The sequence below is a fragment of the Cnephaeus nilssonii genome (assembly GCF_951640355.1).
Source record: "Cnephaeus nilssonii genome assembly, chromosome: 2".
Classification (NCBI taxonomy): Eukaryota; Metazoa; Chordata; class Mammalia; order Chiroptera; family Vespertilionidae; genus Cnephaeus; species Cnephaeus nilssonii.
In genome coordinates, this window is record NC_137073.1 from 4,483,682 (window position 1) to 4,506,887 (window position 23,206).

Below are 23,206 nucleotides of genomic sequence, written 5' to 3' on the forward strand. Positions count from 1 at the left end.
ATTTCCTCTCATCATTGATGTTTCTATCTCTCTATCTCTCTCCCTTACTCTCTGAAATCAATAGGAATATATTAAATAAATAAATAACATGTTACTAAACAATGAATGGGTTAACAGTGATGTCAAGGAAGAAATCAAAAAATACCTTGAGACAAATGAAAATGAAAACACAACAAGCCCAAATCTATGGGACACCAGGAAAGCAGTCTTAGGAGGGAAATTTATAGCATTATAGAAACAAGAAAAACTCAAGAAACAAGAAAAACCTCAAACAATCTAACCTTACACCTAAAGTAACTAGAAGAAGAACAACAAACAACACCTAAAGTGAGTAGAAGAAAATAAATGATAAATATCAGTGCAGAAATAAACAAAATAGAGTCTATAAAACCAACACAAAAGTAAATGAAACCAAGATATGGTTCTTTGAAAAGATAAACAAAATTGACAAACATTTCTTCTTGACAGACTCTTCAAGAAGAAAAAATAGGGAGGACCCAAATAAATAAGATCATAAATGAAAAATGAGAAGTAACTGACCACAGAAATACAAAGGATTATAAGAAAATATTACAAACAACTATATGCCAACAAATTAGAGAATCTGGAAGAAATGGATAAGTTTCTAGGAACATACAATGTCCCACAACTGAATAAAGAAGAAAGAGAAAATCTGGGAGGAGCCAAGATGGCAGCCAGCAGGACGGCAATGAGAGAGAGAGTGTGAATGAGGGAGGGAGTGAAAGGGGAGTGTGTGGAGGTGTGGTGTATGTGTGTGTGTGTGTGTGTGTGTGTGTGTGTGTGTGTGTGTGTGTGGTGTGTATGTGTGTGTGGCAGTTAGATCCTGTGGGAGTCTCAGGGACTGGCATACTAGGCTCTCCTAGATGAGGAGCCCCCAGTACTGCTGCAAACACTCCTGGGCATCTGGCACTGACACAGAAACCATGTCATCATGAAGGGTAGAGCTGCTGTGACTAGGAGCCCAGCCTCACCACCATCCATACTGGCCTCAGATGCAACCCAAGACTCTATAGCCACTCTGGCTATGATCTGCTACTGTAGCAGACCCATGAACACCGGTACTCCAGCCTGCTTAGCCACAGGCTCCTGTGAGTCCTAGAGTGCATTCCCCTCCCTCCAACCTACCACAGCAGCACAAGCCCCATGCATCCTGGCCCCTGGGCTCTCCCATGACTCTTGGTCTGTGTGAGGCTCCTGCTGACCCACTGTGGTCACGCATCCTGGCGCCTGAGCTCTCCCATGTTTCTCGGCACATGGGAGTCTCCCAATGACCCACTGTGGCCATGCATCCTGGTGCCTGAGCTCTCCTGAGACTCTTGGAATGCATGATGCTCCTGCCAACCCACCACTGTGGCACAAGCCCCACATAACTCGGCACCTGGACCATTTGGTGATAGTAAAAATGAGTGAGACAAAGAAAAACATCCAAAGGAAAGAAAAGGAATTCTTAGAAAATGAACTAAATGAAATGGAGGCATGCAACATGTCAGAAAAATAATTCAGAGTAATGATCATACAGTTCATAAACCAGATGGATGAGAAAAAGCAACAACTTATGTAAGAAACAAGAGAAGCCCTCACTTGCCGCCAATGTCCTGCCTCACTACCTGCATGCCCTGCCACTGCCCTGAATAAATGCTTCGATTACACACAGTCCTTTGCCAGATTAGGCCCGTGTCCAAGGCATTGGCTCCTCATCTCACTTGGGCTTATGCCAAGGATGTAAAATTTGGTGCAGAGGCTCGAGCCATAATGCTTCAATGCTGTAGCCATTACTATGGGTCCAAAGGGAAGAACAGTGATTTTTGAACAGAGTTGGGGAAGTCCCAAAGTAACAAAAGATGGTGTGACCGTTGTAAAATCCATTGATTTAAAAGATAAATATAAAAATATTGGAGTTAACTTGTTCAAGATGTTTCCAATGATACAAATGAAGAAACTGGGGATAGCACCATGACTGCTACTGTGCTAGCATGCTCCATTGCCAAGGAAGGCTTTGAGAAGATCAGTAAAGGTGCTAATCCAGTGGAAATCAGGAGAGGTGTGATGTTAGCTGTTGATGCTGTAATTTCTGAACTTAAGCAGCAGTCTAAACCTGTGAAACCCCTGAAGAAATAGCTCATGTTGTTACAATTTCTGCAAATGGAGACAAAGAAATTGGCAACATAATTTCTGATGCAATGAAAAAGTTTGGAAGGAAAGGCATAATTACTGTAAAGGATGGAAAAACACTGAATGATGAATTAGAAATTATTGAAGGCATGAAGTTTGATTGAGGTTATATGTCTCCATACCTTATTAATACAGCAAAAGGTCAGAAATGTGAATTCCAAGATGCATATGTTGAGTGAAAAGAAAATTTCTAGTGTTCAGTCCATTGTACCTGCTCTTGAAATTTCCAATGCTCACCGTAAGCCCCTGGTCATAATTGCTGAAGATGTTGATGAGAAGCTTTAAGTACATGAGTTTTGACTAGGCTAAAAGTTGGTCTTCAGGTTGCAGCAGTCAAAGCTCCAGGTTCTGGGGACAATAGGAAGAACCAGCTTAAAGACATGGCTATTGCTACTGGTGGTGCCGTGTTTGGAGAAGAAGGATTGACTGTCAATCTAGAAGACATTCAGCCTCATGGCTTAGGAAAAGTTGGAGAGGTCATTGTGACCAAAGATCATGCCATGCACTTGAAAGGAAAAGGAAAGGCTCAAATTGAAAAACATATTCAAGAAATCTTTGAGTAGTTAGATATCACAACTAGTGAATATGAAAAGGAAAAACTAAATGAATGCCTGGCCAAACTCTCAGATGGGGTAGCTGTGCTGAAGGTTTCTGGGACAAATGATGTTGAAGTGAATGAAAAGAAAGACTCACAGATGCCCTCAATGCTACCTGAGCTGCTGTGGAGGAAGGCATTGTTCTGGGAGGGGGCTGTGCCCTGCTTTGGTGCATTCCAGCCTTGGACTCATTAACTCCAACTAATGAATATTTTTAAAAAATTGGTATAGAAATTATTAAGAAAGCACTGAAATTCCTGCAATGACCATGGCTAAGAATGCAGGTGTTGAGGGATTGTTGATAGTTGAGAAAATTATGCAAAGTTGCTCAGATATTGGTTACGATGCCATGGTTGGAGATTTTGTGAATATGGTGGGAAAAGGAATCATTGCTCCAACTAAAGTTGTAAGAACTGCTTTACTATATGCTGCTGGTGTGGCCTCTCTGGTAACAACAGCATAAGTTGTGGTCACAAGAATTCCTAAAGAGGAGAAGGACCCTGGGATGGGTGGGATGGGTGGAATGGGAGGTGGCATGTTCAAGCCCTGGAATAGTTCTTTACCATCATTACTGAGAACTGAGAGTAATCTCAGAGCATCTCCTTACCTATAACTTCAGAGAAGTCAGTTGAAGGAAATGATTGAATAAAAGGCTTGCTGATGTTCAAGAAAATCACTCTAACAATCAGTTACTGGTTTCAGTTGACAACATACAATAGTTTACTGCTGTAATTGTCCATGCCTGCAGATAATTTATTTTGCATTTTTGAATAAAAATACATTTGTACATTCCTGATAATAGCAAGAGCCATCTAGCAATGTACTGCTTTCAACTTAAATCACTGAGGCATTTTTACTACTGTTCTGTTAAAATCAAGATTTTAGTGTTTGTCACCACCTGATGAGAAGTGAAGAAGCAGCCTTTTTGTGGAGAGTAAGAATAATTGTGTACAAAGTAGAGAAATATCCAATTATGTGACCTTCGTGAAATAAAAATTTATTTAAAGTTAAAAAAAAAATCAAGAGGAAATCAAGAGTGATATAGCTACAATAAAATCATTATGGAGGGTGTCAACAGTAGAATAGAAGAAGCAGAGAACCATATTAGTGGTTTAGAAGACAGGGCAGAGAAACAAGTCCAATTTGAGCAACAATTGGAGAAATAAATTAGAAAGCAAGTGGAAAACATAATGGAGCTTTGGGGAAAAAACGAAATGAAGTAACATACATATAATAAGGGTGCCATAAGGACAAGAAGAGGAGCAAGGATTAGAGAACCTATTTGAAGAAATACTAACAGAAAACTTCTCTGATTTGGGGAATAAAAAGTCACACAAGCACAGGAAGTTCCAAACAAGATGAACCCCAAAAGACCTATATAAAGACATGTCATAATTATAATGGCAAATATCAACAACAAAGTAAGAATCTTAAAGGCTGCAAGAGAGAGACAGAGAGTTACCTACAAAGAACATATCATTATATTATCAAATGATTTCTCAACAAAAATACATCAGGCCAGAAGGGAAGGGAATGGAGTATACAAAGTGATGCAAAGCAAGGGACTTAATCCAATAATGCCCTATCCACAAAGCTATCATTCAAAATGGAAGGGGAAATCAGAAGATTCACAGACAAATAAAGGTCTAAGGGAGTTTATTGCTACCAAGCCAAAAATGCAAGAAATGCTAAAGGGACTGTAAAAACAAGAAATAGAAAGGGAAGAAGAAACATAGGCATAAAGAATAGAAAAGGCTACAAACAAGTACCTATCAATAATAACCTTAAATGTGAATGCTCCAATCAAAAGACATAGAGTGGCTGAATAGATAAGAAAACATGACCCATATATATGCTATATACAAGAGACCCACCTCAGAACAAGGGACTGAAACAGACTAAAAGTGAAGGGATGGAAAAATATCTTTCAGGAAAATGGAAATGAGAAAAAAAGCTGGGGTAGCAATACTTGTATCTGACAAAATAGACCTCAAAGTGAAGGCCATAACAAGAGATAAGGAAGGCCAATTCATAATACTAAAGGGATCAATACAACAAGAGGATATAATTCTGATAAACATATATGCCCCCAATGCAGGAGCACCCAAATAAGTAAAAAAAAAAAAATCTGGAAGATATCAAGGGAGAGATCAACAGCAATACAGTCATAGTAGGGAACTTTAATACCCCATTGACATCACTGGATAAATCCTCTAGACAAAAAAAATCAGCAGAGAAACAGGAATCCTAAATGACTCACTAGATCAGATGGACTTAATTGACATCTTCTGAACATTCCACCCCAAAGCTATAGAATATACATTTTTCTGAACTGCACATGGGACATTTTCAAAGATAGACCACATATTGAGACACAGGCAAAGTCTCTTCAAATTCAAGAAGATTGAAATCATATCAAGCATCTTCTCAGATCACAATGACATAATATTAGAAATAAACTACAATAAAAACAATCACAAATTTCAAACACTTGAAGGCTAAATTGAATGCTGTCAAACAACTAGAGGCCTGGTGCACAAATTTGTGCATGGGTGGGGTCCAGCTGGCCTGCGCCAATCAGAGCCAAACAGATCAGGCCGGCTGGAGGGAGGGGCTGTCTCATTGGTGCTAAACTTGAGAAATTGGCTGGCTGGCCCCGTGCCCAATAGGTGTGTGGGGGCTAATCAGGGGCAGGGCCAGCTGGGGGTAGGGGCTGTGGGAAGTTGGCTGGTCTGCCCCACACACGTTTGGTGTGGGGGGTCTATTAGGGGTGGGGATGGCCAGGGGAAGGGGCCACGGGCAGTTGGCCAGCTGGCCCCGGCCTCTGGTCATACTCCTGGTGGAAATCCTGGTCGAACACCCAGTCGAGGGGATAATTTGCATATTAGCCTTTTATTATATAGGATGATTGGATTACCAAAGAGATCAAAGAAGAAATAAAAAATATCCTGCAAACAAATGACAATGAAAATAAAACAATCCGAAATCTATGGGACACAGTGAAAGCAGTCCTGAGAGAGAAGTTCATAGCGTTGCAGGCCTACCTCTAAAATCAAGAAAAACGGGTAATAAATTATCTAACTTTACAACTTAAGGAATTAGAGAGCAACAAAAACTTCCCAGAGTGAGCAGAAGGAAGGAAATAATAAAGATCAGAGCAGAAATAAATGACATAGAGATAAAAAAAAAAAAAAAAAAAAAAAAACTAAAAACTAAAGATCAATGAACCCAAGAGCTTGTTCTCTGAAAGGATAAGCAAGATTGATGAACCTCTAGCCAGGCACACCAAGAAGCACAGAGAGAGGACTCAAATAAAAATCAGAATGGAAAGAGGAGAAATAACAGACCCCACAGAAAGACAAACTATTGTTAAAAAATATATACTATCAACAACTCTATTCCAACAAACTGGTCAACCTAGAAAAAATGTACATATTCCTAGAAAAATATGGCCTTCCAATACTCAATCAGGAAGAATTTAAAAATCTGAATAGCCTGATAACTATGGAGGAAATTGAAGCAGTAATCAAAAAACTCCCAGCAAACAAAAGCCTTGGACCTGATGGCTTCACAGGCGAGTTTTACCAAACATTCAAAGAATTAAAACCTATCCATCTCAGATTATTCCAAAAAATTCAAGAGGAAGGCACACTTCCAAGCTCCTTCTATGAAGACAGCATTACCCTAATTCCAAAACCAGATAAAGACAGTAAAAGAAAGGGAATTACAGGCCAATATTCCTGACAAACATAGATGCTAAAATCCTGAACAAACCTTAGCAAATTAGATCCAGCATTACTTTAGAAAGATCATACAACATGATAAAGTGGGATTTATTCCGGGATGCAAGGATGGTACAGTATCCACAAATCAATAAATGTGATACATCACATAAACAAATTGAGAGATAGAAACCATATAATCATATCAGTTAATGTATAAAAACCATTTGACAAAATCCAACACCTTTTCTTGATAAAAACTCTCAGCAAAGTGGGAATAGAGGAATCATACCTCAATATAATAAAAGCCATAGATGACAAATCTCCAGCCAACATCATACTCAATGGGCAAAAACTAAAACCATTTTTCCTAAGAATAGGAACAAAACAGAGGTGCCTACTCTCACCACTCCTTTTCGACATAATATTTGAAGTGCTAGCAATAGCGATCAGACAAGAAGAAGAAATTAAAGGCATCCAAGATGGAAAAGAAGTAAAATTGTCATAATTCACAGATGATATGATATTGTACATAGAAAACCCTAAAGACTCCATTTAAAAATTATTAGATTTAATAAATCAATTCAGCAATGTAGCAGGATACAAAATTAATAACCAGAAATCTATGGCTTTTTTATACACCAATAATAAGCTCACAGAAAGAGAAACAAACAAAATAATTTCATTTACCATTGCACCACAAAAAAATTAAGATATCTAGGAATAAACTTAACTAAGGAGGTAAAAGACTTGTACTCAGAAAACTATAAGACATTGAAAAAAGAGATAGAGAAAGACATGAACAAATGAAAGAACATACCATGTTCATGTGTTGGTAGAATCAACATCATTAAAATGTCCATACTACCAAAAGCAATTTATACATTCACTGCAATCCCCATTAAAATACCAATGGCATATTTCACAGAGCAGAAACAAACTCAAAAATTCAAATGGGATTTAAAAAAAAAAAGAACCTGAATAGCTGCAGCAATCCTGAGAAAGAAGAACAAAGTCAGAGAGATCCTAATACCAGATATCAAGCTATATTATAAATCCATGGTTCTCAAAATGGACTGGTACTGTCACATGAACAGACACATTGACCAATGGCACAGAACAGAGAATCCAGAAATTTACAAAACTCTCAAAAATTCAAATGGATTGAAACAAGCCATTATGCTCAATTAATATTTGACAAAGGAAACAAGAGCATACAATGGAGTCAATATAGTCTCTTCAATAAATGCTGTTGGGAATATTAGACAGAAACAATCAAAGAAATGAAACTAGACCACCAACTTACACCTTACAAAAAAATAAACTCAATATGGATAAAGAACTTAAGATGGGAAACCATAAAAATCTTAGAAGAATCCATAGGCAGCAAAATATCAGACATATGTCATAGCAATATCTTTACCGATACAGCAAACTAAAGAAATAATAAACAAATGGGACTACATCAAAATAAAAAGCTTCTGTACAGCAAAAGAAATCATCAACAAAACAACAAAACCCACTGCATGGGAGAACGTATTTGCCAATATTATATTCAATAAGGGCCTAATCTCCAAAATTTATAGGGAACTCATGCATCTTAACAAAAAAGGTAAACAATCCAATCAAAAAACGGGCAAAGGACTTAAATAGACACTTTTTGAAAATGGACATACAGAAGGCCAATAGACATAAAAACATGCTCAAAGTCAGTAATCATCCAGGAGATGCAAATCAAAATGGCAGTGAGATACCATCTCACACCTGTCAGAATGGCTATCATCAACAAATCAACAAATGACAAGTGCTGGCGAAGATGTAGAGAAAAAGGAACCCTCATGCACTGCTGGTGGGAATGCAGACTGGTGCAGCCCCTGTGGAAAACAGTATGGAGATTCCTCAAAAAGTTAAAAATGGAGCTGCCATTTGACCCAGTGATCCCACTTCTAGGAATATATCCCAGGAATCCAGAAAAATCAATCAGAAAGGGCATAAGTACCCCTATGTTCATAGCAGCACAACTTACAATAGCTCATTAGCCTAAATGCCCATCAGCAGATGAATGGATTAGAAAATTGGTACATCTACACAATGGAATACTACACTGGTGTAAAATCAAATAACTTTTACCATTCGCAACAACATCATTGGACATGGAGAGCATTATGCTAAGCAAAATAAGCCATTCAGAGAAAGATAAATATCATATGATCTCACTCATTTGTGGAATATAATGAACATAAACTGATGAACAAAAATAGATACAGAGACAGAGAAGCATTGAACAGACTGCCAAATCTCAGAGGGAAGGTAGGGGAGGGTGGGGGCATGGGGAACAGATCAACCAAAGGACTTGTATGCATGCATATAAGCCTAACCAATGGACACAGACAGTAGGGGTGTCAGGCTTGTGCTGGGGGTTGAGGAGGTCAATGGGGGAAAAAGGAGACATATGTAATACTATATGTAATACTTTAAACCAGCAGTTCTCAACTTGTGGGTCACGACCCCTTTGGGGTTCGAATGACCCTTTCACAGGGGTCGCCTAAGACTATCGGAAAACACAGATATTTACATAACAATTCTTAACAGTAGCAAAATTACAGTTATGAAGTAGCAACGAAAATAATTTTATGGTTGGGGGTCACCACAACATGAGGAACTGTATTAAAGGGTCGCAGCATTAGGAAGGTTGAGAACCACTCCTTTAAACAATAAAGATTTTTAAAAAAGAGAGAAAATCTGAACAAACTGATTACAACTAATGAAATTGAAGTGGTAATAAAAAGATAAAACAAAACAAAACTTCCAACAAACAAAAGTACTGGGCCAGATGACTTTATAGGACCAGATGGCTACCACACATTCAAAGTACTAACACCTAATCCTTTCAATCTTTTTCAAAAAATTCAAAAGGAAGGATGACTTCCAAGGTCATTTTATAAAGCCAGCATTATCCTAATTAAAAAGATAAAGACACTACAAAAAAGAAAATTATAGGTAAATATCCCTAAGGAATATAAATGCAGAAAGCCTCAACCAAGTATTAGCAAACCAAATCCAGCAATACATTGAAAAGATAATACACCATAATCAAGTGAGATTTATTTCTGGGATGCAAAGTTGGTACAATTTGTGCAAAACAATATGATATATCACATAAACAAAATGAAGGCTAATAATCACAGGATCATATCAGTAGATGCAAAAACAATTTACAAAATTCAGCATCCATTTATGATAAAAACTCTCAGCACATTGTAAATAGAGGGAACATAGCTCAACACAATTAAGTCCCTGTATGGATACCCACAGGTAGTATTATACTCAATATAGAAAAACTAAAAGCATTTACCTTAAGGTTAGGAACAAGACAGGTGTGTTTGATTCAACCACTCTTATTCAACATAGTACTGGAAGTCCTAGCTGGAGCAATCGGAGAAGAAGAAGAAATAAAAGGCATGCAAATTGGAAAGGAGGAGGTAAAACTCTCATTATTCATAGATGATATGATATTGTACATAGAAAACCCTAAAGAATCCACCAGGGAACTACTAGAGTTAATAAATGAATTTGGCAATATAACAGGGTATAAAATCAACATCCAGAAATTGTATTGTTATATACCAATAATGAACTATCAGACAGGGAAACTAAGAAAACAATCCCATTTACAATTGTATGAAAAAGTAAAATACCTAGGAATAAATTTACCCTAGAATGTAAAAGACCTGTATTAGAATATCATAAAACACTGAAGAAAGAAATTAAAGAAGATACAAATAAATGGAAGTATACACTTTGCTCATGATAGGAAGAATTAACATCATTAATATGTCCATACCCAGTTTAACTCAGTTACTATAAAAATACCAATGGCATATTTCACACATCTACAACAAACATTTCAAAAATTTATATGGAATCATAAAAATGCAAATAGCCTCAGCATTATTGAGAAAGAACAAAGTTGGAGATATACCAGATTACAACTCTACACATCCACAGTGACCCACTCAAGCCCCACTGAAGCAAGTCCTGGTCCATAGGGGTGACTCCTGCACAGCAGCTCTTCTATTGTAGACACAGCTGGTCCTCACAGCCAATTGGCCTGGAGGTCAACTCCTCCCAGTGATGCCATCAGCAATCAAGGACCAACTACAACAAGACTGTGCTTACAGCCCTCAGAGGGATGCTCCTAGAGTACACAGCTCAGATGACTAGGGAGGCTGAGCCACTGGCCCTACAGGACACCTACTGCACAAGGCCACTCTGCTAATTGCAGGAGACACAGCAGCTCTACCTAATACATAGAAACAAACACAGGGAAGCAGCCAAAATATGGAGACAAAGAAACATGTCACAAATGAAGGAATAGAAGAAATCTCCAGAAAGAGAAATAAATTAAATGGAAGGAAGCCAACTACAGGATACAGATTTCAAAAACAATGGCTATAATAATGCTCATGGAACTTAATGAGAGCTTCAAGGGACTTAATTGGAATTCCCAGAATCTTAGTGAGAATTTCAAAGACATGAAAAAAAAAAAAGTCAGAAATTAAACATACACTAACTGAAATAAAGAAAATTTACAGGGAATCAACAGAAGAGCAGAGGATTCTGAGGATCAAATTAATAATTTGGAATATGAGGAAGCCAAAATAAATAAATAACACCCAATCAGAAGAGCAAAATAAAAAATAATCCAAAATATAAAGATAGTGTAAGGAGAAGATGGCGACCGGCAAGAAGGCAGGGAGTGAGGGTGTGTGAGAGAGTGAGGGAGTGATAGAAAAGTGTGTGGACATGTGTGGTGTGTGTATGTGTGTGAGAGAGAGCTAGGGACAGTTAGATCCTGCAGGTCTTTCAGGGGGCTGCCAGACTGGACAGTCTTAGACTGTGAAACCCTGCTGCCACTGCAAACACCCCAGGGCGGCCAGCGCTGGCACAGAAACCACACCATATTGAAAAGCAGAACTGCTTGTGACTAGGATCCTAGCCTCACACCACCTAATCTGGTCTCAGATGCAAACCGGGACCCTACAGCCACTTGGAGCAAAGACCTGCTACCACATCTGCAGACCCACAGACACCAAGACTCCAGACATCCCAGACGCAGATTTCTGTGAGTCACAGAGCCCATTCCCCTCCCTGCCAGCCCACTGCAGTGGCATAGGACCTGCTAGACCTGCTCCACGTGAGCAGGCCTCCTGCCAACAAAGGGTGGCTGTGTGACTTAACTTTGACTTTGGGTGCGTGCACATGGGAAATCTGTTTCCTGCAGTGCACAGCCAGGCCTCTTGCCCTGTGTTGGCTGTGCTACCTGACTTTGACCTTGGGCATGTTCACATGGGAGTCTGTTTCCCATGGTGCAGGAGTGGGCCTCCCACTGACACTGAGCGGCTGTGCAGCCCGGCCCCCCAGAAGATCAGGGACCCTGATTCTCCATGCGAGAGACTGCACTGAGCACCAGTGACTTGACTCGTGGCATGCACACATGGGGACTCTGTTTCTCATTGCATGGGCACAGGAACACTGATTCTCTGTATGTGCATAGTGAGTGCCAATGACTCCGATTCTCAGCACGTGTGCACACAGGGACCCTGATTCTCAGTGTGAGGCTGCAACAAGCAACAGAGACTCTGATACTCAATTCTTGGTGTGTGCACATGAGGATTCTGACTCCTGGCACATGCTAGGGGACTCTGATTTTTGGTGCATGCCCATGGGGACTTTTTCTCAGCATAGTGCATGTGGGGTCCCTGATTCTAGGTGCACACATAAGGCCACACTGAGTGCCAGTGACTCTGATTCTTGGCACATGTGGCTCCCACTGATACATGGCAGCCACATGTCTCAGTGTCAGAGCTCTTCAGCGACACTTGGGTGGTGTGATGCTCCCATTTGCACATGTTTCAGGCCCCCACAACTCAGCATTTGGACCTTCTGGTGACAGCTAGAATGGGGAGACAATGAAACAATCCCCAGGGGAAAGAAAAAGAGGAATCACAAAGAAAGGAAATAAGTGAAACAGAGGCATACAATATGACAGAAAAAATAATTCAGAGTAATGGTCATACAGTTCATAAACTGAATGGACAAGAAAATCAACAACCTATGCAAAAATCAGGAAGAAATCAAGTGATATAGCTACAATCAAAAATTCTATGGAATGTTTCAACAGTAGACTAGAAGAAGCAGAGGACCAAATTAGTGAGTTAGAAGATAAGGTAGAGAAACAAGCCCAATATGAACAGCAACTGGAGGGGGGAAAAAGCAGGAGGAGAGCCTAAGGGAGCTTTGGGAAAGCATGAAATGAAATGAAATAACATATGTATAATAGGGGTGCCAGAAGGACAAGAAGTTCAGCAAGGATTAGAGAATCTACTTGAAGAAATAATGACAGAAAACTTCCCTGATATAGGAAAGAAAAAATTCACACAAATATAGAGAGTTCCAAGCAAGATGAATTCCAAAAGACCCACACCAAGAAACATCATAATTACAATGGAAAATGTTAACAACAAAGAGAAAATCTTAAAAGCTGCACGACGAGACAGAGAATTACCTACAAAGGATCCCCCATCAGATTATCAAATTATTACTCAACAGAAACACATCAAGGTAGAAGGAAATGGAATGAAGTACACAAAGTGATGCAAACCCAAAAGACTGAGTCCAAGAATACATTATCCAGCAAGACTATCAATCAAAATTTAAGGGAAAATCAGGAGCTTCGCAGACAAAAAAAAAAAGGCTAAGGGAGATTATCACTACTGAACCAACAATGCAAGAAATGCTATAGGGAATGCTGTAAAAAGAAGAGATAGATAGGGAGGAAGGAACACAGGCATAAAGTACAGAAATGGCTACAAACAAGTACCTGTCAATAATAACATTAAATGTGCATGGATTAAATGCTCCAATCAAAAGACATCTTTGTAGGGTAAGAAAACATGACATATATATATGCTGTCTACAGGAGACCTACCTCAGAACAAGGGACTGACACAGACTGAAAATGAAGGGATGAAAAAATATCTTACAGGCAAATAGAAATGAAACAAAAGCTGGGGTAGCAATACTTATATCAGACAAAATAGACCTCAAAGTGAAGGCCATAACAGGAGACAAGGAAGGCCACTTCCTAATTCTAAAGGGATCAATACAACAAGAAGTTATAACTCTGGTAAACATATATGCACCCAATGCAGGAGCACCCAAATACATTTAAAAATTTCTGGAAGATATCAGGGGAGAGCTCAATAGCAATACAACATAGTAAGAGACTTTAATACCCCATTAACATCACTGGATAAATCCTCTATATAAAAAAATTAGCAAAGAAACAGCAATCCTAAACGACTGACTAGATTAGATGGACTTAATTGACATCTTTAGGACATTCCACCCCAAAACTACAGAATATACATTCTTCTCAAGCACACATGGGACATTTTCAAAGATAAACCACATATTGGGACACAGGCAAAGTTTCTTCAAATTCAAGAAGATTGAAACCATATCAAGCATCTTCTCAGATCACAATGGCATAATATTAGAAATAAACTATAATAAAAACAATAAAAAATTCAAACATTGGAAACTGAAGAGCATACTATTAAACAATGAGTGAGTTACCAAAGAGATCATAGAAGAAATAAAAAAAAACATCCTGGAAACAAATGATAATGAAAACACAACAATCCAAAATCTTTGGGACACAGTGAAAGCAGTCCTGAGAGGGAAGTTCATAGCATTACAGGCCTACCTCAAAACAAAACAAAACAAAACAAAACAAACAAACAAACAAAAAAAAACTGGTAATAAGCCATCTAACTGTGCAACTTGAAGAATTAGAAAGAGGGCAACAAAAAAAGCCCAGAGTGAGCAGAAGGAAGGAAATAACAAAGACCAGAGTGGAAATAAAAAACATAGAGAGAAAAAACATTACAAAAGATCAATGAAACCAAGAGCTGGTTCTTTGAAAGAATAAACAAGATTGATAAACCTCTAGCCAGGCTCACCAAGAAACAAAGAGAAAAAACTCAAATAAACAAAGTCAGAAATGAAAGAGGAGAAATAACAACAGACCGCACAGTAATACGAAGAATCATTTATAAAACACTATGAGCAACTCTCTTCCAACAAACTCGTTAACCTAGAAGAAAAAGACATAATCCTAGAAAAATACAACCTTCCAAAACTCAACCAGGAGGAATAAAAAAATCTAAATAGGCGATATCTATGGAGGAAATTGGTGCAGTAATCAAAAAACTTCCAACAAACAAAAGCCTTGGACCAGACAGATTCACAGGGGAGTTTTATAAAACATTCAAAGAAGATATAAAACCTATTTTCCTCAGATTATTCCAAAAAATTCAAGAGGAAGAAACACTTCCAAGCTCTTTTCACAAAGCCAGTATTACTCTAATCCCAAAACCAGATAAAGACAATACAAAGAGGGAGAATTATAGCTCAATATCTCTCATGAACATACATGCCAAATTTCTCAACAAAATACTAGCAACTTGAATCCAGTATTACATTAGAAAGATCATACACCATGACCAAGTGGGATTTATTCTGGGGATGCAAGAATGGTATCATATCCACAAATCAATAAATGTGATACATCACTTAAACAAACTGAGATAGAAACCGTATAATCATACCAATTGATGCAAAAAAAGCATTTGACAAAGTCCAACACCATTTCTTGATAAAAACTCTCAGCAAGGTGGGAATAGAGGGATCATACCTTAACATAATAAAAGCCATATATGACAAACCTACAGCCAACATCATACTCAATGGGAAAAATCTAAAACCATTTCACCTAAGAAGAGGAACAAGACAGGGATGCCCACTCTCACCACTCTTGTTTGACATAGAACTGGAAGTACTAGCCATTGCAATCAGACAAGAAGAAATAAAAGGCATCTAAATTGGAAAAGAATAAGTAAAACTGTCCTTATTCTCAGATGACATGATATTGTATATAGAAAAACCCAAAAGACTCTATAAAAAAAACTACTAGACTTAATAAATGAATTTAGCAATGTAGCAGAATACAAAATTAACACCCAGAAGTCTATGGATTTTCTATACACCAATAATTAACTCACAGAAAAGGAACTAAAAAAACAATCCCATTTACCAATGCAACAAAAAATTAAGATAGGTAGGAATAAATTTAACCAAGGAGATAAAGGACCTGTACTCAGAAAATGTCAGGATGCTGATAAAAGAGATAGAGGAAGACATGAACAAATGAAAGAATATACTGTGTTCATGGACTGGTATACTCAACATCATTAAAATGTCCGTACTAACCAAAGCAATCTAAATTCAATGCAATCCCCATTAAAATATCAATAGCATACTTCAAAGACATAGAACAAACTCTCTAAAAATTCATATGGAATAAAACAAGACCTCAAATATCTGCAGCAATCTTTAGAAAGAAGAACAATGTTGGAGGATTCACAGTACCAGATATCAAGCTATACTACAAAGCCACTGTTTTCAAAACTGCCTGGTCCTGGCAGGAAAACAGACATATAGACCAATGCAACAGAACAGAGGACCCAGAAATCTACACAAGCCATTATGCTCAATTAATATTTGACAAAAGAGGCAAGAGCATACAATGAAGTCAAGACAGTCTCTTCAATAAATGCTGCTGAGAAAATTGGATATTTGCAAAAAATTGAAACTAGACCACCAACTTACACCATACACAAAAATAATCTCAAAATAGATAAAGGACTTAAATATAAGATGGGAAACCATAAACATCTTAGAAAAACCCATAGGCAGCAAAATAGCAGACATTTGTTGTAGCAATGTTTTTACCGATACAGCACCCAGGGCAATGGAAACTAAGGAGAAAATAAACAAATGGGACTACATCAAAATAAAAAGCTTCTGCACAGCAAAAGAAACCATCAATAAAACAACAAGAACGCCACTGCATGGGAGAACATATTTGCCAATGTTATCTCAGATAAGGGTTTAATCTCCAAAATTTATAGGGAGCTCATACAGCTTAACAAAAGGAAGATAAACAATCCAATCAAAAAATAGGCAAAGGACCTAAATAGACATTTTTTGACAGTGGACATACAGAAAGCCAAGAGACATATGAAAACATACTCAGAGTCACTAATCATCCAGAGATGCAAATCAAAACAACAATGAGGTACCATGTCACACCTGCCAGAACAGCTATAATCAACAAACGACAAGTGCTGGAGAGGATGTGGAGAAAAAGGAACCCTTCTTCACAGCTGGTGGGAATGCAGACTGGTGCAGCCATTGTGGAAAACAGTATGGCGTTTCCTCAAAAAATTAATATTGGAACTGCCATTTGACCCAATAATACCCCTTCTAAGAATATATCCCAAGAAGGCAGAAACACCAATCAGAAAGAATATATGCACCCCTATTTTCATAGCTGTACAATTTACAATAGCTAAGATTTGGAAACAGCCTAAATGCCCATCAGCAGATGAGTGGATTAGAAAACTGTGGTACATTTACACAGTTGGAATACTATGCTGCTATAAAAAAGAAGTAATTCTTACTATTTGCAACAGCATAAATGGAACTGGAAAGCATTATGCTAAGCAAAATAAGCCAGTCATTGAAAGATAAACACAACATGATCTCATTCATTTGTGGAATATAAAGAACATTATAAACTGATGAACAAAAATAGATACAGAGACAAAGAAGCATCGAACAGACTGTCAAACTACAGTGCAGAGGCAGGGAAGGGTTGAGGGGAAGTAAGAGATCAACCAAAGGACTCATATGCATGCATATAAGCATAACCAATGGACACAAGACACTGGGGGTGGGTAAGGGCATGTGCCAGGGGGTATTGGGAGGCTGGGGGGAGGTCAATGGGGAAAAAAGGAGACATATGTACTACTATTTGTAATACTTTAAAACAATAAAATAAAATAAAATATAGTGTAAGGAGCTTCTGTGAAACATCAATGGTACCAACATTCACATTATGGGTGCCAGAAGGAGAAGAGAGAAAGAAAGATATTGAAACCTATTTGAAGAAATAATGACAGAAACCTTCCCCTACCTGAGGTGTGTGTGTGAGGGAATTGGGGGTGGGGGAGGAGTAGAGAGCAACCAAAGTCCTTGTATGCATACATATTAGCAGAACCAATGGACACAGACACTGAGGCATTTGGGACTTGCCCAGGGTGGGAATGACTGGGGGCAGGGGTGTCTACTGAGGAAAAAGGAGACATATGTAAAAATTAGACAATAAAATTAAAGAATAAAGAAAACTTCCCCTACCTGGTGAAAGAAATAGCCTTACAAGTCCAGGAAGCACAGAGAACCCCAAACAAGAGGAACCCAAAAGATCACACCAAGACACATCATAATTAAAAGTCCAAGGGGTAAAGACAGAGAGAGAATCTTAAAAGCCACAAGAGAAAATCAGTTAGTTACCTACAAGGGAGCACGCATACGACTGTCAGCTGATTTCTCAACAGGAACTTTGCAGGCCAGACGGGAGTGACAAGCAATATTCAAAATGATGAATAGCAAGAACCTACAACCAAGATTACTCTACCCAGCAAAGCTATCATTTAGAATTGAAGGTCAAATAAAGAGCTTCACAGACAAGGAAAAGATAAATGAGTTCATCACCACCAAACCAGTATTACATGAAATGCTGAAGAGTATTCTTTAAGAAGAAGAAGATTAAAAATATGAACAATAAGATGGCTATAAATACATATCGATCAACAATTGAATCTAAAAATTCAAAATAAACAGGGAATCTAATGAACAAAAATAAGCTGATGAATAAAATAGAACCGGGGGTTGGGGAGTGGAGATTACCCAAAGACTTGTATGTATATATGCATTACCTATGGACACAGACAATAGGATAGTGAAGGACTGGGGTGGGGTGGGAACCCTGTGGAGGTGGAAATGGGGAAAAAATGGATGCATTTGTAATACTCTCAACAATAAAGTTTTCTTTTGAAAAGAAAATTAGAACATATAGTTAATGAAATAAAAAATTCTTTCTAATCTCTTCACTTCAAAGATAACAATTTATATTTTCTAGAATTTTCCTTTGTGTGAGATATTCCTAATTATTTTTTAAAATGGATCACATAAGAGAACTTATGTAGGTACGAAATTTGTGCATGGCGGTGGGTGTCCTTCAGCCCGGCCTGAACCTTCTCCAATCTGGGACCCCTCAGGGGATGTCCAACTGCCGGGAGATGTCCCTGTGGGATTGAGCCTAAACCAGCAGTCAACTTTTCTGTAGGTTTGTATTTTTTTTTGCAAAATTAAAACTTAAAAACATAGAAACAAAATGCCTCTCTTAAAGGTACCACAAAAGCCTCAAATTTTTTTAAAGCTCAGTAGGGCTTCAATATTAGTTTATTTTTTATTAAATGTATCTGGCTAATATTGTTTAATAACAAATTTCAGGTGTACAACTTTATAATACATCTGTATACTCTGATGTGTGCTCACCACCTATAGTCCAGTCTCCTGCCATCATCTTGTATTTATTTCCTTTACCCTTTCCATCCTTTCCTCACTCCCCTTGTTACAGAAAACTGAAGAAGAACAAAGCAATACTTAGAGAGATGGAGTTACATTTATTACGCGTGGGTCCAGAGGAAAATGGATCTCAAATTCTGGGCAGGAATTCTCCCTATTTATATGTTTTTACCTTCCTTGTCTCCCAAATATGGAGTGTTTCTGGCCCCCTTCGCAAGTTCTTAAAGAGTCCGTATGTACTGGGCCTTGAGACCTCAACCAGAGGCCTAGCCTGGTGCCAGCACTGATAACCTTGTCTGGGGAAAGTTTAATGCCTATCTGAAGTGGGAGTAGTCTTAGCAAGCAAGAATTTATAGAAGCCAATTAGCAGGGTTAAAATTTCAAACAGCAGTTTTCGTATAAGATGGATGCTTCATTCCCCACTGGTTTTATGTACATAGTCAAATCATTGACTCTTAGTCATTGTAGTATATTTACCCCTGAGGACTATAATCTTAATTTTCTGCCTAATAACATTAGTGGGCCTGCTTATTATATAAGGGTCCAAAAGGAGGGCCAGGAGTAATCTTTAGAGTCCGAAGAGTCCTGGACTCTCAATTTTTCCTGGGCTGTCTTAGGCCGGGTGTGATGAAGCGACGTTGGGATTCCGTTGACCTTGACTGCCTTGGAGGTGGTCCCTTCCAGGTAGGAGTCAATCCTTGGGTGGCAAATTTCTTTACCCAAACAGAGTCACCAGGGTGGAAGGGATAAACCAGATCAGAAGTTGGTACAGGCAGAGCATCTCAGATGTGCTTCTGAATTGCTTCCTTGGTAGACTGTAAAGCCTGTAAGAACTTGAATAAAGACTGGTTATGGATTTTTGCTTTTCTAGATTGGGTACGTCAGGATCTGGAAGAGTCACTAGAATCTGTAGAGGCCCCACTGGTTTTAGGGCAGCCTCCCGGGCAGCTTCATCTGTGGCCTGGTTCCCTCTTGCTTCTGTGGAGAACACTTACCTTGTTGTAAATGCGTACCTGCTATCAGTATAAATTGTTACTGATTTTTCTTCTGTCCACCAGAGAGCCTGAAACTGGGTGGCTCAAGTGTTTGACATCCAGTTCTCTAGTGTGTTCTGGAGTAAAACCTCTACCTCATGTGGGGGCAGATTTGATTAGTTACTGCCCTAGGGTTAACTTATTTGCTTTTTCGATAAGCATAGCTGTGGCTGCTACCGCCCAGAGGCAAGTAGGTCACCCAAATGCAAAGGGATGGGTCAAGTCTTTTGGATAAATAGGCTACCAGACTTTTCTAGGCCTGAGACTTTGGTGAGTACCTCTTTGGCTATGCCCCTTCTCTTAAATACTTAGTTACATCTGGTAGCTCAAGTTGGCCCATCGTCCTTGCTCTGCTCATGTCTAACTGCCTAATATATTATCTCAAGGATCCTGGCTCTGAATTCTTTTAGGGAAAATGGACATTGAATTACTTCTGTAGCTGCTTTGTGCTGAGGAGGGACAAAGTTTTCTCTCAGAGCCAAGAGATCCTTGCTGTGTGTCACAGGGACGATGAGGCCTGAGCACAGAAGGAGGTGGGCTTGTGACCTGGCAGAGACAAACTATAACAAATGATCCGGTGGAAGGGAAAGAAAACATTTCAGTTTTAATGACCTCTATTGAAATAGAATTTTTCTCCTCAAAATTACCTCTATGTTTATCTAAAGAGCCAGATAAAGACTAATTTACCTATTGTATTTAATTTGGCCTGATTTTTTGTATAAACACAACAAGAATGGTAACTGACTACCTTTGCCGGAATTTCATGATTGAATCTTATTGTGCCCCGTAGGGCTAGGAAGCCAAACCATCCAGCTGCCATCAGGCCTGCCTGTAGTATCTGCTGAGTTAGGTGAATCCCTCACCTGCAGCGACTCTACCTGGGCCCACGCCCTAGGTTTTAAGGCCCATCTCAGTAGACTTCCTATGCGTCACGGCCTACAGTGTGTGGGGTTCCGCAGGGACGCAGAGTCATCCTTATTGCTCCCCTTCTACTCTGACCAACCACCAGTGATGGTAGGGCGTGGGCCTGATGCTCCAGCACCAGCCATTTTTAGGGCTCTCTAGGAGGATACCAGGCTTTTCTTTGGCACTCATTGGCTTCAAGTCTTCAGAGTTCAGACAGGGCTCTTTAAAACATGACACTCCAGTTAAAGTTTTTGGTCAATAAAACCACTATTAGAAACCGGTCTTATTGAATTTATGTAGAGAAACATATTGCCATGATTTATTAAGTATTGCCAAATTTCAGAGGAATTGTATAAGGAGAAAAATATACTGACCTGCTTTAAGATCTTCTGATTTTCCTTGTCAGTCCTTTCTATGGATTCTTCAGAGTAATATAACTGTCTTCAAATGACAAGGAGAAATTCAAAATGTGTCTGTATTCAAGTAGACAATTATAGCTGTCCTTGTAGTAGGGTTCCCCCACTTGACTTGTCCTTAAATTTTATATGGTCTCTGGGAGGGGTGACATACCCTCTGAGAAAGGACTAAGGGAGCTTTATTCCTTTACATGGTCTCACATGTCACAGGATCTCACGGGGTCTGTAATTCCTGTAACAGAGGGCTGGTACACACTACTTCCCTCTGTTCCAAACAGGCCTTCCCAAGTTTCCTAAAGTTGAGGGTTTTGCCACACCTGACATGGGCATGGTCACACAGGCCTGCAAGACAGTGTATAGGCTGCCAACTGTCTTTCAATAGAGACTAAAACCAGATGGGTATTTTCCTTGCCAATTTGGGCACCTGCCCTTTTGGCAACTGTGTTCAAATCTGTAAGGTTAATGCAATATTTTTAATACAATGAAGTACAATATTGGCACTGTGGCCACCTGAGGGAGCCAAATCTTCTGCTACCATATATGACACATGGTAGGGCTACACAAATATCTTAGGGAGGTGACTAAAGTCTATTCTTGACCTTCCCACATAAAGCAAAATTGTCCTTGTCTTTCTGGAGTCATGTCCATGAAGGCGCAGGTATCATCTAAGTCTATTATACAGTTTTCTGCAGGTCACTGTCAGGGCTGTGCAAGGTGGCCAGTTCTTCTTTCTAGCCACAAACACAGCCTGTCTAATTTCCCTAAATTTTATTCTGGCACGGGAGAAAGTTGTTTTGCTGTAAACAGGCAGCTTAACCCCTACATATCTGGGCTTGGACATCTGCCTAGAAAGCTGTAATTTATAAGTTTAACATGTGGCCTTAAGTCCTTCCAACCCAACAGGGTCTCTGCCATCCCTCAGTCAGACTCCTCCTCTCTTGGAAAATCTCAAAGTCCTAAAGGCTCCCCGGTCCAGGGAGAGTGCCTTTCCTTTGCTCTTTGACTTTAAGCTGCCAGTTCCAAACAGCCAGAGTTGTAGTTAGAAACAGCTTTGCATATTGCAAAGCACTTCTGTGGCAGTGGCTTGGGTATTAAACCCCTTGCCTTCCCGCCAGTCCCCTTTGTGGCAGAGCAGCGACCAGGCCTCTCCCAAGGGAGTGCACTGGAAAGGGATCTCAGTCCCTCCTCTTCCAGCAGCAACAGGTACTGAAAAGTACATTTGCAAACAGGGAGCTTCCTCTAGCTCTATCTGCTGCTTTCACAGATCCCGGGCCTGCTGCCCTATTCCTGGGGCTGCAGGAAGGCTAGTAGCAGTCACTGGCTTCTGGTTTAATTGCTGCAGCCAGCAAGCCAAAGGCCTAAGTAGCAGCGGGGCAGCCCTAGTGTCAGGTAAATGTCTGCTGTCCCCCACTTTTCTTGCTGCTGAGGCTTCTTCCAGGGCCACTGCAGGCAGCTCAGGCATCCAGCCCTCTTTACCCCCTTCTTTCATCTGGCTCTTGGAGGCTGAGTCTGCCTAGCAACCAGTTTTAAATCACCAGGGCAGCTAGAAGTTCTGATAAGACACCTATGCCAGCAGAGCGGTCTGCAGCCAGTAAAAATAAACAAAAACCTATCTCTCCCAGCTTCATAATTAACTGCTGATACACCCCCCCCCAACCTTTTCTGCATTAACCATTTACTCTGTCCTTAGCAGGGGAAATAAAGCAAGCGGTCTGAGATCCTGTATAACCAGGCTTTTTACATTTAAGGATACTTTTTTCTCATTCAAATCTGTAACCGTT

General features: G+C 39.4%; 1 protein-coding gene and 1 pseudogene across 2 annotated transcripts in view; both read left to right on the forward strand.

The window, feature by feature from the left end:
* LOC307110038 (phospholipid-transporting ATPase ABCA3-like) overlaps positions 1 to 23,206 on the forward strand; it is a gene marked incomplete at both ends in the record, with an annotated part of 237,702 nt that overhangs the window by 106,521 nt on the left and 107,975 nt on the right.
* Positions 1,657 to 3,402, forward strand: LOC307093208 (60 kDa heat shock protein, mitochondrial-like; annotated as a pseudogene). The gene has a single exon. The product of its transcript is annotated as a 60 kDa heat shock protein, mitochondrial-like (transcript).